This window comes from Parasteatoda tepidariorum, chromosome 1, assembly GCF_982258835.1.
Source record: "Parasteatoda tepidariorum strain Cologne lab strain chromosome 1, Ptep-v5.0, whole genome shotgun sequence".
In the NCBI taxonomy this organism is placed as follows: domain Eukaryota; kingdom Metazoa; phylum Arthropoda; class Arachnida; order Araneae; family Theridiidae; genus Parasteatoda; species Parasteatoda tepidariorum.
Window position 1 is genome coordinate 133,036,828 of NC_141755.1, and position 16,939 is coordinate 133,053,766.

Consider the following 16,939-nt stretch of genomic DNA (forward strand, 5'->3'; position numbering starts at 1 on the left):
CTTATTTATTGCATATTATAAAATCAATGAAATTTTGCATGTTTCTTGGCCTTAATTTCACTATAAAATAAAATAGGCAGAGTAACCCAGGTCAGGGGGAAGATACTGTACGAAGGTAACTTTGGCGATTTAGCACACGGTCGATCACTTCACTAAAACAAATTTCCACAATTACTTAGGAAAACTGTGAAAAGAAACGGAGGTTACCCACAAGATAGCCAGATCTATCACAGATGGAGATTCATAGTGTTCGATTGATGTCAGATGAAGAAAATGAAGGGTTGATGTACAACAGACTGTAGTGCTAAGGTAGAAGTGCTGAAATATCTTTAGTAAAATATCATGTTAACTACTAAGGATGCTTTTGTTTCTTTAAAGAAAACATTTAATAATTTTAAAAATTCGTACCAAATAAAAATTCCTCTTCCAAATTCGAATTTCCTCCCTCGAAATTTTCTTCCAAACCTCGTTAACGCAAAATTGGCGGGACTATCATAATTATTTATGTTAACCAAATTTCATTCTATCCGATACATTATGAAAACAATTTATTATGTACTATTAATACATATCATGTACTACGCTTATGTACCAAACAATATAAAATAAGCTTAAAAATTTTAATAACTTTATCTAACTATTTTACTTATTTGCCAATCTGCTACTCCTAACAAATGTGGATAATGGAAATAGCATTCCTCAAAATGAATAATTGGCACATTATGCACATGCTTCTTATCAGTGTTGTGACCTTTCATGTAAAGCGATATTTAGCAAGAAATTTTCATGTCAAATATTCTGTAAAACACAATAATTTATTGCTGACTCATGGGACCAAACATATATTTCATGTGAAGCGATATTTCACCCTAAGTGATTTCGAATCAATGAGGTTTGACAGTATTTCCTTTTTTTCATATGACAAAACTTTGATATTTATACCTTTTTCGTTCATGTGGGAAATGATAAACACAAAAGAATAACAGATATTGTAATCAACATATTTACAACTAACTTCATAACTACCCTTGGAAATTTTCTTAAGTTCTACTTTAGAACAGAGAATTCCTTTTTTGATTCTAGTTACTGTTTTACCTTTTGCCAGGCGATGTATTCATGTCATGATGTCTTATAGTAATTATCGCTTGTCTTGATGATATTTCTTGATTTTATTCATTAAGCATCAAAAATATATCGTAGCTGGTTTTATATATTTACTTTATATATTATATTTAAAAGTATAAGTTTTATATATTATATTCAAAACTTATTAGCCTGAGCAATTTCAAGAAGATTTGCTCCTGACACTGCTGCACCTACTCCATCACTTACAGCTAAAGAATGGCTGAATGGAAAAAACAGAAATCCTATTCTGATATCCATGTCTGTAGGTATGGTAATAGTCATTGTATGTTTCGTAATGATCTAGGTAAAAAAAAAAATAATAAACTGCATAGCTGCCAGCTTTCATGAAAACATTGGAAGATTCCTAACTTTTGGGGAAATCTTTTATGCTCATAGAAAATATTCAAGTCTTACAAACTTTTGAATTATTTTTTTTAACAATATCAAAAAATTTTAGAAATTTTTTTTATTTTAAATATTACTACAAATTCTGCATTACATTTTCATTCAGTTGAGTTTTAGTAATCAAGCATTCAGATGCATTTTTGAAGCAACAGATTTAAAATACCACTTTATTAGAGTGAGCATATTTTTTGTTTCTTCTATCTAAGAGAAAATTGTCTGCATGTATGTAGTGTATATAAAATCTTAGTGCTGTTAGAATTTTAATGTTGTCTGAATTTTAAACTCATTTTTGGTTTACTTTGAAATAAAAAGGAAAAGCCCCTAGTTACTCCAAAATGTTTCCTTTTATTTCATATATTATGCCTTATGAAAAATCTTTTTTTTTTTTTTTAATTTTGTAAAAAGAGTGATAAAACCTGCAGAAGTAAATTATTAAATTATACTTACATTATTAAATTATACTTATATATAGGTATTTTGTGTAAAAAATATATAAATTGTGTTTTCAAAACACAAGAAAACAAATCTATATATCATAATCTCTATATATCTTCAATTTCATTGAAGATATTTAACGAAACTATTGGCAAAAAAATATCTAAATTCACAATTGTAAATATTTTGTAATTTCAAAAATGCATTTTTGAAATGTTTCAAAGTACTCATTCACTTTTTCAATGATAATATAATTTAAAAAAAAAAAAAGAAAACTAATGAACTTTTCTGGAATACAATTGATTAACTTCCAGAATTTAAAAGAACACATCTATGTAAATAGCATGTTGATTTCTCTCTGTTCATTAGTTATGGATTAAGAGCATGTGTAATGAAATATTCTTGCTGCATTTAGTATTATTATAAGCCCTTAAAGGTGCTTTTTTTTGGTGTTTGTAAGAAGTGCTTAGTTTTCTATCTTTTAAAAGAATTTTTTTTCCTTGCCGTGTCAATTTAAATTCTAAATCTTCATGCAAAATACAAAAAATGCTTGATTTCCACAATTTTCTCTGCAATTTTTCTTATCACAATCATGTAAAGTTTTTTAAAAGTTTTTGAATTTTATTGATTTTATGTTTATAAATTAAGAACTTTAAACAATTGAAAATTTTTTTATTAGTACACAGATCCTAATTATGATTTTTCTTTTGGAGAGTGATTAAAAATATTTTTTGAGTGCTAAAAAAGTACTTAAAAGGTGCTTATTTTGTGTTGAAAAATATGGCTGAGCACCCTGTTATTACAGTTTGGTCTCCTTTAAAAAAAAACTTATTTACAGTCTTTTCTTTTCCCCTGATTCTAGTTAGTAACAAAAGCCTTGTATTTGAAGGCAATACTGTTTAATATAGCATCTGCATCTTATTTTACAACTCAGTTTCTTTCTTATTAAAAAAAAATATGTAAATTTTCTGCACTGTCTAAAATTTCTTAAAATGTGAAGATACCATATTTTTGTAAATATTGCTAGTTACATATTCAGCCTATATTTTTGACTAATTGTCCCTCATTGATTATTAAGATCACGGACAAAACCTAAAACTAATAAAATAAGAGCATTCTCATTAACCTGTAACATTACCTACCACATTATTAGTGTATTACTTCATGTTTTCTTCTTATTTTTAAGATTATTTCCAAATTTTTTTTTTCTTTTTAGTTGGGTTTAACAATAAAAAAAACGGCTTTTTGTAGCAATTCAGAAAACCGGAAAAATCAGTTATCCGGAATAGCGATCGTCCCGACCGTTCAGGATAATCGGTTCTCTATGGTATTAATTTTTAACTACTAAGTATATTTGATTTTGTACTAAACATTTGATTTTTGCAATGAAAAAAAAGTTTGATAATTTATGTACCCAAATCATCAAAATAACTTATAAGTTAAAAGGTGGAAGAAAAGTTGTGTGAAACTGCTGAAGTCTTGGGTTGTGTAGTTGATTAATTGAGCTGCAAGTTCTGAATTTGTTTATTCTTTATTTTTCACCCTGATATCATGAATTACTCCATACATGAATAAAACTTTTGATCTCGGTGTATTCCTTAAATCAGTATGTATTAATATTTGTTTGAATTGCCATTTTGATTTGCAGTCTCTTTTACTGCTTAAAATAACTAACTAACAGAAAACCAGTTTATTTATTTTAGTGCAAGTAAAGAAATTCCCGATTTCAACCAACAACTAGTTTTAAAGGGACCAATTTAGCAAAGTTGTGTCTATTTAGAAGCAACACAACTTTGCATAGCTTGACAGTTTGCTTAGCTAGAAGTTGCTAGAAGCTGGCTAGAAGTTGCTGTTGCTAGAAGCAAAAGTTTGAAGTGGTACCTACGGAAATTAAAATAATGGGCAGTTTTTCACAAAATATCTATTTTATTAATTAAAAAAAAATAAAGATTGTTCATTGTTTACAGCTGTATTACTTTGCTGAATATTGTTTACAGCTGTATTACTTTGTTTAAATTTTTTTCAGGGTACTTTATGAAGGAAAGGAGAAAGTCATGGCTCACAGTGAAGTGGTCCTAAATACACAAGGTGGTCATTTAGCAAATGTAAATAATAGTGGTTCAAAAACTTTTTACATATCGGAGGGCAGCTGAAAATGATCCCTGCAATCAACTAGTTGTTACTGATATGTGTATCATATTAGCATATAAGGTAATTTATCTTAGCTTCTTCTATTGTCTCTTTTTAATGAGCTTCCAATATCAGTTTAAACACATTACTAAAAAATTTTTAATAATAGCTTTTTATTGTGTTAAAAGGTTTTTTTTCCTGCAGATTTATTTTAAAAAATTTAGAAGGTAACGGCATGAAAGGTCTTTAAAATAATGGTGGTTTGTTTGTTCAGACCTCTGAAATCTGTTTCAAACTAACATTAAGGCTGCATTTTTAAAAGCTCATTCACAATGTTTTTTTTTTTTTTTTTTTTTTTTTTTTTTTTGCTAATAACAATTTCTTTATTATTTTTTAAATTTTTTTAAAATTGCTGCTGTGAGTATGCTGTTAGGTTAAATTTGATCTATCTTTAGCCAGCTCCATCTATGCTTATTCTGAATATAAAAGAAAGCATCAATATGGAGAAAAGCCACAGTTTTGGGAAAACGAAAAGTATTTATGCTCTAATTTTTTAATATTTAAAAACTCCAATGCTGCATTACCTTAGCTCATAAAATTTGCAAAATATGAGAGTAAGGCATTTGTTTGGATAATTTTTATGTGGGTGGGAAAATGACGCTAAATTGGCAATTTTTAAAAAGTATGCCAACTTTTAAAATATTTAAGTTATTTGTCTGTTCTAGAGCTTTTTTAATTTTTCGCAGCAAGATGGCACATGTAGTTTAAAATTATAGGTTTGGTTCAAGTGCGAGACACTTAAAGTTTGAATTTTTTTTTTTGGGGGGGGGGAGTTTAAAAAAAACATTTGCCAGTTAAAAAATTATCCCTTGACCAGCTGACCATTGTGGTCAATAGACTGTAACGAGATGGTATACTAATTTAGTTTGGTGTTTTTCTCCTGTGTTGCTCTCATAAAATAACATACTTATTCATGATTGTGAATGTTATATATTCTCTTTAGTTAATAATCTAAATTCACTTTAATAACTTTTTTTTATTAATATTTAATATAATGATCTAGAGTAAATGTTTAATTTTTAACCTGCTTATTAAATTTTTTATTATTATAAAATTTTGCTTTATATAATGCTAAATTTCATTGCCTCATTTGCAGTTTTTATTATTAGTTTATAAAATCTGCCTATGTAGTTTATTAAATTTATTTTATTCAATAAATGAATAAGTGTTAGATGGTGTATTTTTAATTTTTATTTATCTATTTTTGATTTAATAGATGCATGTGAGTGAATCTGAAAATATGTACATAATCATGAAATCTTTGTTATTAGGCCAGTGACTATTTTTCTACTATTGCCATAATTTTCTTTTATTAATATTAACAATGAAGATTTGATGTATTTATCTATCTAGCATTTTCTTTGGTATTAGGTTGAGTTAATAATAACTTCTGCATAGAAAATTGAAAGTGCATGCTAATAGAGGTGAATTCTGTCAAAAGGGTATACTTGAACCTTTTTCGAAATCCAATGAATTAAAAATTAGGTCTTTTAATAGTTTGAATATATCTATTTTATTATTCTCTCCCACTAAGGTCATCCAATTATATTTTCTTTTACTTTTTATTCGAAATTTTTTAGTAGTATTGTTGAATTAGTATAAATATCTCTTAAACGGTGAGAATATAGTGAAATTGCATATGATTTTGCTTTATCAAAGTGTAAGTAATCTGCAAGGAATGCCTACAAAGCTAGATGAATGAAGGCATTAAGCTAGTAAAAGAAACATGAAAACAAAATAACTAGCAACCTTAAAAAGCAACACCAATTACCCACTAAGCACTTGCGATAGTCTTCGATTAAGAGTCATGGTGGCTCAGAGGATAGATGTTTGCCTTCCAATCAGGTGAACCTTATTCGAATCTCAGCAACAGCTAGTCAATGCGAATTCTGCACCCGGCTCGCACCTACCATAGTGCCGACGTAAAATATCCTCAGTGTTAGCCAGGTCATGGGTTAGAGTCCCTTCGCCGTCAGGCTAACCATGGTAGGTTTTTATAGCTTTCCTGCCCATGTAACGCAAATGCGGGTTAGTTTCATCTAAAGGTCCTCCACGAAGGCAAATTTCTCCCAATCCTGGTCCCCTTGTCTTCTGGATTGGGTTCAAAATTACAATGATACTTAGTTGAATATTACTAGCCATAAACCTAAAAATTGGGTTGGCTATTCGTCAACGGTTATAAATTTAAAATAAAATCTTTGATTAAGTTGCTATAATGGGTCTGTGTGTACCTCTTTTTGGTTTGATTGTGGCACTGATGCCACACCTCTTTCCTTGTGTTGGATAAAATTGGGACAGATCCTTTGCTTACCAAAATCTTTGTAAATGAACTGCCATTGTTAATTCTGAATCTCCTCATAGGCAGTCGTTCAACAGCATCAGTCGCTAATGCTTGATATTAATGATTGTCACATATGCTTTATATATAATGGTATGTTACACATGTTTATTGCCAAATCAAATTTCCTTTGTCATAATCCTAGCATGGTTTATTTCCCTTCCTGTAAACATTTAAACCAATTAAAAGCGATTTTTCTATTATTAGACATAATTTTGGTGCACCTGGACCAACATTGCATAATCTACATTTTCTGAGGCTGTTAACCAATAAATGTTTTCATATTTATATTTATTCACTGTTAATTTCAATTTTATGTAAGATTTCTCGAACAAGTAGGTCTCCTGTCAGGCTAATCTAATCTTTGCTTTTAGCCATTCCCCACAGATATAATGCTGCATCTTAAGTTATGTTGCTTTACTTTATTTCTTAACCATCCACCAAACCATTTAGACTCAACCTGTATTAAAGAAACATACTGAGAAACCATGTTGTGAAAATTAATGTGTGTATAATTATAAATTGAAATTAGTACATTTTATCAGAATTTCCATAATTTAAATTGAAGTAAATTTGAATTATTTATGTTTTAATGCCATGAGAACATTAATGTTGTAAAAGGATAAAATTTTTATTTCCCCCCCTAAATTTGTATGTTTAACATTAAAAAAATTATTAAAAATTAAATTATTTTTTAGAATGAAAATCCACCTTATGCATTTTGTAAAATCAACAGAAATTTAAATAAAGGAGTGGTAAGTATCTTTTTTTTCTCCAATGGTGTGAAATACTATACGATATATGTTAACTACTACTTTTACTAAGTTATTACTTTTTAGTGACTTGTGATTGAAATTATCTTCATAACTTACCTTTCAGAATATTTGCTTTCTTGAGCTGACATGACCCTAAAGCATATTTGTCATCTTTTTATTTAGTTTATTTCTTTTTTTCTCCCTTCCTTTTTATTATAATTTATAAGACCCTTTTTTGTTGTTGTTTGTTTTTGTTTTGTTACCTTGCCAGGATTGCGACTCCATGTTGAAAATAAGGAAAACTTGGAAAATACAGGGAATTTAAAAATCATCTACAGTACCCTTCCAAATTATTAGGGACACTTAAAATTTCTAAAAAATTGTCATTTTTCAAAGTGTCATAACTTTTTCAAAAATGAATTAATTTTCATAAAAATTTCTGGATATCATAATCAGGTCTTCTACTTTCACCTAAAAATTGCTAATTTAATTTATCTCAATTTTTTGCAAAATATTGCACATTTGAACAAAGAAATTTTTTAAAAAAAAAAAATGTCAAATCTGACAGGTTGCTACTTTGTAACAAAATTTTTTGCATGAAAATTATTATTTACACATTAAAGTACAAGTCATTAACTTTAAAACGAGCTAAAGTAAATGACTTTACGATTTTGTTTGACCGAGATATGAGATTTTGAAAATCTTTTTGTCATTTATAGTGAAAACGAAATTATTGCGTATTTGAAAATTATTTAGTATTATTTTTTCGCAACTTTCTTATTCGGATTAATTAAGTTTTTTATTTAAAACATTATTACAAACAAGAACATTATTTATAAATTTGCAATAACAATTTTAAAAAACGACTCAAGAAATTTTTAAGAAATTTAGCTTAATTTTGCCACCTATTTTTATACAAAATTTAAACTTTTCTCATCTGTGATAATTATAAACTTATGCGAACCTTACGCAACAAATAAATAATTGATAGCTAACAAATTCTTAATCGAAAATAGTTAATAGGTTGATCTCTTTAAGCTGAAGAATAAATACTAAATAAATTTTCGAATTCACAATAATTTCGTTTTCACTATAAATGACAAAAAATTTTCAAAATCTCATATCTCAGTCAAAAAAAATCATAAAGTCATTTACTTTAGCGCGTTTTAAAGTTAATGACTTGTACTTTAATGTGTAAAAAATAATATTTATGCAAAAAATTTTGTTACAAAGTAGCAATTTGTCAGACTTGACATTTTTAAAAAAAAAAAATTGCTTTGTTCAAATGTGCAAATTTTTGCAAAAAATTTAGATAAATTAAATTAGTAATTTTTATGTGAAAGTAGAAGACTTGAACGTGATATCCTGAAATTTTTATGAAAATTTATTCATTTTTGAAAAAGTTATGACACTTTGAGAAATGAAAATTTTTTAGAGATTTTAAGTGTCCCTAATAATTTGGACAACTGCAACAAATTCATTGCCTTGGATACTTTAAACAAGAATTTGAAGTTACTTTACTTTTCCACTAAATACTTACTTCTTTTAACTATCTTCATAAGGATAATGATGTTCTTTTAACTTTTTTACAGATGATATTTATACGATGAAATTCTATTTAGCTATGCAGATTTATACTTTCTATGGCGTTAAAATTCACGATTTTTAAATTCTTTAACATAAAAATCATAACTTTAACTTTAAAACTTTATTTTATTTACGTTTAAGCATCAACATTGATTTTAGAAATCTATTATTTGTTTTCACACAGTTTTAAAACATGCATAGAATATTTTTGAAGTAGCATCAATTTTTATTTTGCTATTATTCGTATAACTATAACTTGTAAAAAAAGTTATTTTTTCTTTATCATTTGAAACTTTAAATATTTTATTAAATGCATGGTTAAAAATTACCTGTCTATTTTTTGTTAAAAAATAATTCCATTTATACAAAAATAAAAACTAGCAGGCTTTACCCTTTTCTTACTCCGCTCACCAACTCCCGTAATTGCTTATCATTCATTCATCATTGATTTTTTTCTTTATATATACTTCCTTAAGCTGCAATATTTTTCACTTTTCACAAAACACATAGCATTTTATTTTCAAAATATGCAAGTAATGTAGCTTTATGTAAGAAAATTTTGTTAAGCATAATGAAATAGAGGATTTAATAAATTTGAAAAATATTTATCTCTACTTGAAAAAAAAAACTAACTTAAGGAATACAGATTGTGTAATTCAATTGGAAAAAAGAATGCGAAGTAATTTTAATCGTTAACAGAATTTATTAAAAAAGTAGCGAAAGACAGCTGAGAGAGAGATTTGCATCTTGCTAATATCACTCTTAATATTTATATTGCACATCTTTTAAAAAGCAATAAACTTAATAATAAGGTTTAAATATCATTTGTTATATCTCTTCTTTAAGTTTTCTTTCTTTTCTTTTTGCTTTAAATATTGCACTATTTATATAAATAGTCAATATTTAAAGCAAAAAAAAGAAAAAAACTTAAAGAAAGATATAACAAATGAGTATTTAAACCTTATTTATTAAGTTTATTGCTTTTAAAAATGTCAATATAAATATTAAGAGTGATATTAGGCAAGATGCAAATCTCTCTCTCGCTGTCTTTCGCTACTTTTGATTAACAACAAATTGAGCGCAAGCTTATAAAATAAATTTTTTATGACAATTGATAAATAGTCAATATTTAAAGCAAAAAAAAGAAAAAAACTTTAAGAAAGATATAACAAATGAGTATTTAAACCTTATTTATTAAGTTTATTGCTTTTAAAAATGTCAATATAAATATTAAGAGTGATATTAGGCAACATGCAAATCTCTCTCTCGCTGTCTTTCGCTACTTTTGATTAACAACAAATTGAGCGCAAGCTTATAAAATAAATTTTTTATGACAATTGATAAATAGTCAATATTTAAAGCAAAAAAAAGAAAAAAACTTTAAGAAAGATATAACAAATGAGTATTTAAATTTGCAATTGCTTTCGAACATATTGGAATTTCAAAACAAAATTCTTGTTAAGTTTACACATAAATCCACTATTTCAGCAAATTAAATGTTAACCAAGTTACCTTTCAGCTAACTACATGAAGAAAAAGTTTTGCTTAAATTACCGCATTCTATGATAATAAATTTTTTTCAAAACGAAACCATAACTCTGTTAATAAAACCAAGTATTTAAACCAAGTATTTTGTAATTTTTTTGTTAAAATGATAGCAGTTTACCGGATACTCTAGCTTTCAAAATTATAGCTCTTTTAACCTCACATTTGGTAAAAAATATAAAACTGAATAATACATTTTTCTGAACAAATGATTTTCATACAGTGCTCTAAATTATCATGGTGAAGTTACGAAATTTTACCACATTTATCGCATTTCAACTCACATTATAAAATCTAAATTTTTTGTTATTTTTACCGAAATTATTACTAAACCTCTTCGTTACAAAAATACTAGGCTTTTTGGTGTTCCCTACAGCCAGAAATAAAGTAAGTTTTACAATATTTTGGTAGTTTTGATTAAATTTTCTTTTCTAGCAAACATATCAGCCAATCGTAATATTATTTATTAACAATTAATAATTTTCGAGTTAATTACCGAAATCTAAATTTTCTCTACAACTCATCATAATTTCAAATAATAAATCTTATCGTTTTTGCTCAGTGAAACAAAATGAATATAACGTGAAAAGAAACAGAAGGAGAAAAAAAAGGTGCGTAAAAGGCAATAATAAAATTGCAATTAATTTTCGAACAAATTTGAATACCGGTATTAAGTTCATGAACAAAATTAGCCTTTTCACCGCGTAAAATTTCAAATTAGTATTTGCATTTCTGTGTTCTGCAGAGTACAGTATTTTTTTATACCAGATTTTGCAGATAACAATTTCCAAACTAATAATAGAAAAGTCATTTTTCTATTCCATTGCACTCCCTGTCCATTTTTTTTATAATCCTTTGTAATTTTATTTTATAACTGTCGTTGAACAGCCGACCCGAATTTGAGCTTATAACTATCAATGTTCAACTTTGTATCCTTGTAATTTTGAATCTAATCCAAAAAATAAGAGAACTCCTGTACAAAAGTGAAGGGAGGGAATTGCCTTCGTGGAGAACTTTTTCTTGGAACTGCATCCTATTTCCATGGCATGGTGAGGAAAACCACGAAAACCTTCCACGGTTAGCAAGACGTGTTAGCAAGACAAAAATTCTAACAAGAGATTTTAAAGTAATTCTACTTAAAAATTATTACTATAATGAAAAAAAAAAATACTATGATAAAATGTTAAATAATAATAATGATCAGCATCATTAGCAAAGAAGTAAAAAATGAAATGGATGTTTCGGGGAGCTTCATTCAAAGTAAAAGTATAAGAAAATGAAACAAAGTGCCGAAAAAGCCCAAGGCTTCTCAAGAACTACCACCAACAGGGAGGGATGAAAAACCCATAACCGGACATCATTAATTTTCCTTTTTACCCTACAGAAAGGGGATCTACAGCTGCACCCCATCAACAGCTCGTCCCTATTTAAAAAATTTCAAATTCTTATTCTAAAACAAACGCATGTACTTCTTCTAGTAATCAATATTTAAATATCATGACGGACACACTAATATACATACAAAAATTTTTTATTCCTAAAATTGCATTGATTCTTATGATTCTCATTTTGACATTACATTATAATAATACATACTGATTAATTCATATTGATACATAAAAAAATTAAAATTTTTAGATGTGCAGAAAAAGAGTTCTAGTTCTTACCACATACAAAAGTGTTTGAACTACAAGTTACTAATTTTAGAGCATTCATTCCTAAAAATATTTAAATTTTTATAATTTTATCGTTGACCAGTCTGGGTAACGAGGAGGCAGTGGGTAAAATTTGTATCTGTTTTTATATAAATAATTTGAAATAATATTTTCAATCAAGTTTTTTGAACAATCTATGATTTACCAGACTTGTCAATGAAAACTCCAATAAAAATGCATCATTAAAGCTTGCAAACATTCTCATCAATAACAATGTTATTTGTTTTACAGTAATTGTTTAAGAGTTAACCTAAATATGTTTCCTAGGAAGTCACTAAATTCTTTTCCTTCTTCAGTATTCATATTTATATAAGAAATAATGCTAAGACAAAGGACAATAATTATGTATAAATTAACCATACAGGAATATAAAAACACTTTAAGGTAATTTCATGTAAAAATATTAAAATCACCCCCTGATGAAAAGAAAGCTAAAGAAATTCATCTTGGGAAACAATCAACTACAAGTATAAGAAGATCAAAAATTATAGCCTGATTTGATCTTTGTGCATTGCTTTTTTATTAATGCTTATGTTAACCTGATTTTTTTCTTTTCTTTTGACTCTTACTGATTTTTACTTGAGACTATAGTGTTGAAGTTGATCTAATCGATTAAGTTGCTCTCTGACCAATCCTAAAAATTTCCTTTCATATGAACTTGGAAAGAAAAAAAAAGGCGCCGTGCTCACCGAACTTGATACTTGCTTTTTCTCTATATCAAATAAGTTTGTAATAAATTTTTTTCTATATCAGAAAATTGAAAGGGACACTGCTTGTTTTGTGAGTTTAACTTAACGTTTGCTATTCATTTTGCATTTCTGCTCACTTAGAACTTTAAATTACTAAGGTGTGTGGAAAACTATACAAGGATTACAATGGAAGAAAAAAATTAGCATTCGATAGTTAATTTGAGAATTTGTAACTTCTAAACTTGATGGGAAAATAGACCAAAGTTACTCTGCAGGAATGCAACTAAGTTGAAATTTGGCATGCTGAAAAGACCAAGTTTAATACAGAGTTTTTTTTAGTTTTTTTTCACTTAAAGATTTTTTCCCTATATAATAAATATTTTTCCATTGGAATGTGGAAAAATTTATCTTTTACGTGATTTTCATAACTTCAAACTTCCCTTGACATAAAAATTTACTAAAAAAGAAAAAAAAATTTATAAATATTGCCAAATATAAATCTAAACATTTATATAGACGTTTTAAAAAATAAAAAATATTAGGAAAAAAGAGAGAGAAAAGCAGTTTTGAATATGATCCGGTATATCATATAAGATCATCATTATATATTATTAGCAAGAAAAATTATTTCTTGTTTTAATTGCTATTGTCTCACACATTTTGTTCTTAATTTAATTATTTATTCAAGTACGTTTGATTATTTTCAAATCAGCTATCATCTAATTTTTGTTAGGATTCTTAAAATAAAATATGCTTACGCGAAAATTATAATACTTATATATTTTACAAACAAAATGATTTTTAATCAACTTTTAAGAACAAGGGGAAGGAACGGTTTATGTCCACTGCTTCTGGTTCTGAGAAGAAAAAAATTTGTGCATGGGCAGAAACTGCATTTTTATTGTGTAATAACTCTCTGCGAGAACCGATTTTTTCCTTGTTTTTATTTGCTAAACTAAGTAATCTTCAAAATACAACTAATGGCAATACAATAGTAATTTTATAAAAGAAAGGGGGACATAAACAGTTCTCCTCTTTTAATCTACAATCATGAATGACAAGCAACTACTGCGGCTGATGAGTGAAACGAACAGGTAACGGAGCCTCCCAGTAGAAGAACAAAAGGATGTGTACAAATAATCTATGACAAAAAACTGTTATTTGTGAGTGTATGATGCACATTTAGAATCATTCCAAAAGTCCGACTGTGGAGGCTGATGAACTGTAGGCAAATCTTTTGCTGCAGTCAAAGCATAAATCATGTCACAATCTAAAAATAATTTTATTAGTGAAATATGTGCATGATAAGTAATTTATCTACTAAGGCGTGTTTTTGAAAAAGTTATTATTAGCATTAATTATTATTGTCGGAATTCTACTTGACTAATTTTAAAAGAGTTCCACTAATTAAAAGGGAGGTATGAAATTTATTTCCTTTTGTAGCATGAAAATTGTCATTTATAGGCAGCAAGAAATACCGCTTTATTTTTCACCTGTTCATGATTTAAAGATCTCCCCTAATAAGTCCTAATTACAAAATAATTTTATTTCATCTAAACAATTATGCTTTTTCTGAAATATTGAGCTTCTGTATCTTCAACTGAAAACTATACTAATATTTCAACTCGATAAAAGTCGAAATTTCGGAACTCTTAATGTTCTTTTTCTATTTCAAACAGGGTTACACCACTAACCCTGGAGATTTAAAACATTTTACACATACTTATAGTTGTTAACTCTCCCAAAAAATTAGTTGCAAGGAATCTTTTTAATGCATGCATAGGAAACATTTTTTCCAAATCAGCATTGAAAATAATTAAATGTGTGTTTATTATTTTGTGTTGCTACTGCAAGTTATGTTTCTTTCATTATTCAATAGTTACTGGGAAAGAAGTAATTTTTTTCTATATGTCTTTTGATTTGAATATTAAATTGATTTAGTAGCGGAAAAAATTGGTAACTTTTTTTTAAACTATGCTATGAGTCTTGTACTATTTTCCACCTTAATTAGAGTGTTATGTAAGTCTTGAATTAAATTATATGATAAATTTAACTATAAAGCAAAATTGAAAGGGGAGAAATTTTAATGTTTATTTTAGTCTAATTTGCTATTAAAGAAATTGAATTTAAAATAAAACTTTTTAAAATGAAATAATTCTAGTTTAAAAAAAACTATTTTGCTCTTTAATTTGTAAATGAAGTTGCTTATTTTTGTATTAAAGATTTTCCGAATGACACATTTTATGCTATCGCAACACATGAGTTATAAATTTCTTCTCTGCTTGAAATGGATAGCGAAAGCTTAAGGTTTGAAGGTCAAGACCCGGGGGATGGGGGTTCGCTACGAAGACCTCCTCTCATTCTCTTTTCAAAAGCCACACCGATCAGTTTACGGACACCCGTGTAAATGTTTTTTGGCGAGATTCTAGAGAATCAAAAGCAAAGCAACCCTATAAAACTCCACACCTTGTCTTAGAGAACCATGCTGTTTGGATTTTTCTCACTTGAAACTTGTGTTTTATTGCAAAAAATATATAATTTAAGAAATTTTCAACAGCAAGATAAGAAGTATCGGATCTTTCGTCAATAATTTTGTGCTTTCATCATTCATTCATACATTTTAAAATATTATATATCAAGCTGTAGACAGAATTTTCTTTCGGAAGGGATTTAAATTTTTAATATATAATATCGCATTTCTTAACAATTACAAATTCGTAGTTAACTTATCTTGCATTTATCTTCAATTTATAACGTTATACTCATAAATAATTTTTTTCCATATGTAAATCATTACATGCAAAATATTTGCTTTGCATCTTCTGTCAAACCTTTTTTATTAATCAATAAAAGGAAAATATTGTAAGACAACGTTCTCTCATAAGTTTTTAAGATTATTTTTATAGTAATGATTGAAATGTTTATTAAAAACTCATAGGGAAAATATTTACTATTTCAAGAATAGGGAATAAGTTTTTCGTAAAAGAGAATATTTCTTAAAATAGTGATAAGTCAAGGAAATGTTAGTGAAAATTTTACTGTAAATTCGAAAAAGAAAAAAGAGAAGAGCAGGCAAAAAAATCATCAGAACATCATGAGGGAAGCAGTACTTTCATATAACACATAACAGTTTTATATAACAGTATTTTCAATACAACTTGGGGATAGTAAAAAAAATATGATTATACTTGGTACAATTATTATATATTTCCTCTGGAATGTTTAAGAAGCTCACCATAAATTAAGTAATTGATTTTCAAACTATTTTACTTTTTTTTATTTTAGTCATAGACTTCTTTTTGAATTATAGAGTTCTTTTTTTTAAAGAAATTCTATTTAAAAGGAATGGTATAATACAATACAGAATATTATAAAAAAGAAAATAGATTTACTCAAATTACTCTATTTATCCCAAGATCATGGAAAAATTTACTTAACTCGCAGCTCATTTTTTGATGCTTTCATATGTAACACTCAATCTCTTACCAGATAAATATCAAGTACCATAAGAAAAACAACATTCATTTTAAAAGTAATTTTCGTTTGAACTAGAAAGGGTTACTTATAAAAAGGCTTTATTCATAAAAGTTTAAAGTATTAAAAATCAACTTTCTTTATTAATTTTTTTTAATAAAGAAAGAGTTTATAATTAATTAAAATAAAACTTTATTTATTTGTTCTATAACATTTTAATTTGTTAATGTAAGATTTTCCGTAGTGGATAACATGGATTAGCTGTCTCCATAAAACATAATGTTCCTTTACATAATTCTATAGTTTCAATTAAAAAAAGAACGAATTTTTGATTTTAGAGCTCAATTAGTATTTTTCCCCTTCATAGGAAAAAATTAAATAAACTTTCCACTCACAAAGAATAAGAATACTTTAAAAAAATGATGGCACGAAATGTTTTTTTTTTTTTTTTTTTTTTTTTCAAATTTAATTTTATAAAAATAACATTAAATTTTAAAAAATAACATATTAAGTATAAAATAGGTTTTATTTAGAGTATTATTGACAGTATTAAGTCATCTGTGACTGAAAAGAGCTTTAGTTAGCAGAAATTAATTTTATTAACCATCAGTTAGCCATGCTATTTTATGGAAAGGGATTTCCATTTTCTTTTATGCTGTTGTTTTGCCATAATATTTTAAA

The 16,939-nt window shown here is 27.1% G+C and overlaps 1 protein-coding gene across 6 annotated transcripts in view; it reads left to right on the plus strand.

Annotated features, from left to right (window-relative positions):
- Window positions 1-16,939, plus strand: part of LOC147816995 (uncharacterized) — a 100,171-nt gene that overhangs the window by 73,250 nt on the left and 9,982 nt on the right. For 4 of the 6 annotated variants that reach the window (XM_087153407.1, XM_087153413.1, XM_087153416.1 and 1 more), the window contains 3 exons: window positions 1,275-1,391; window positions 3,992-4,176; window positions 7,192-7,248. The gene's annotated coding sequence lies outside the window, so the exon portion shown is untranslated. The remainder of the gene's footprint in view (window positions 1-1,274; window positions 1,392-3,991; window positions 4,177-7,191; window positions 7,249-16,939) is intronic. The other 2 variants (XM_087153423.1, XM_087153399.1) reach the window with 1 other exon arrangement.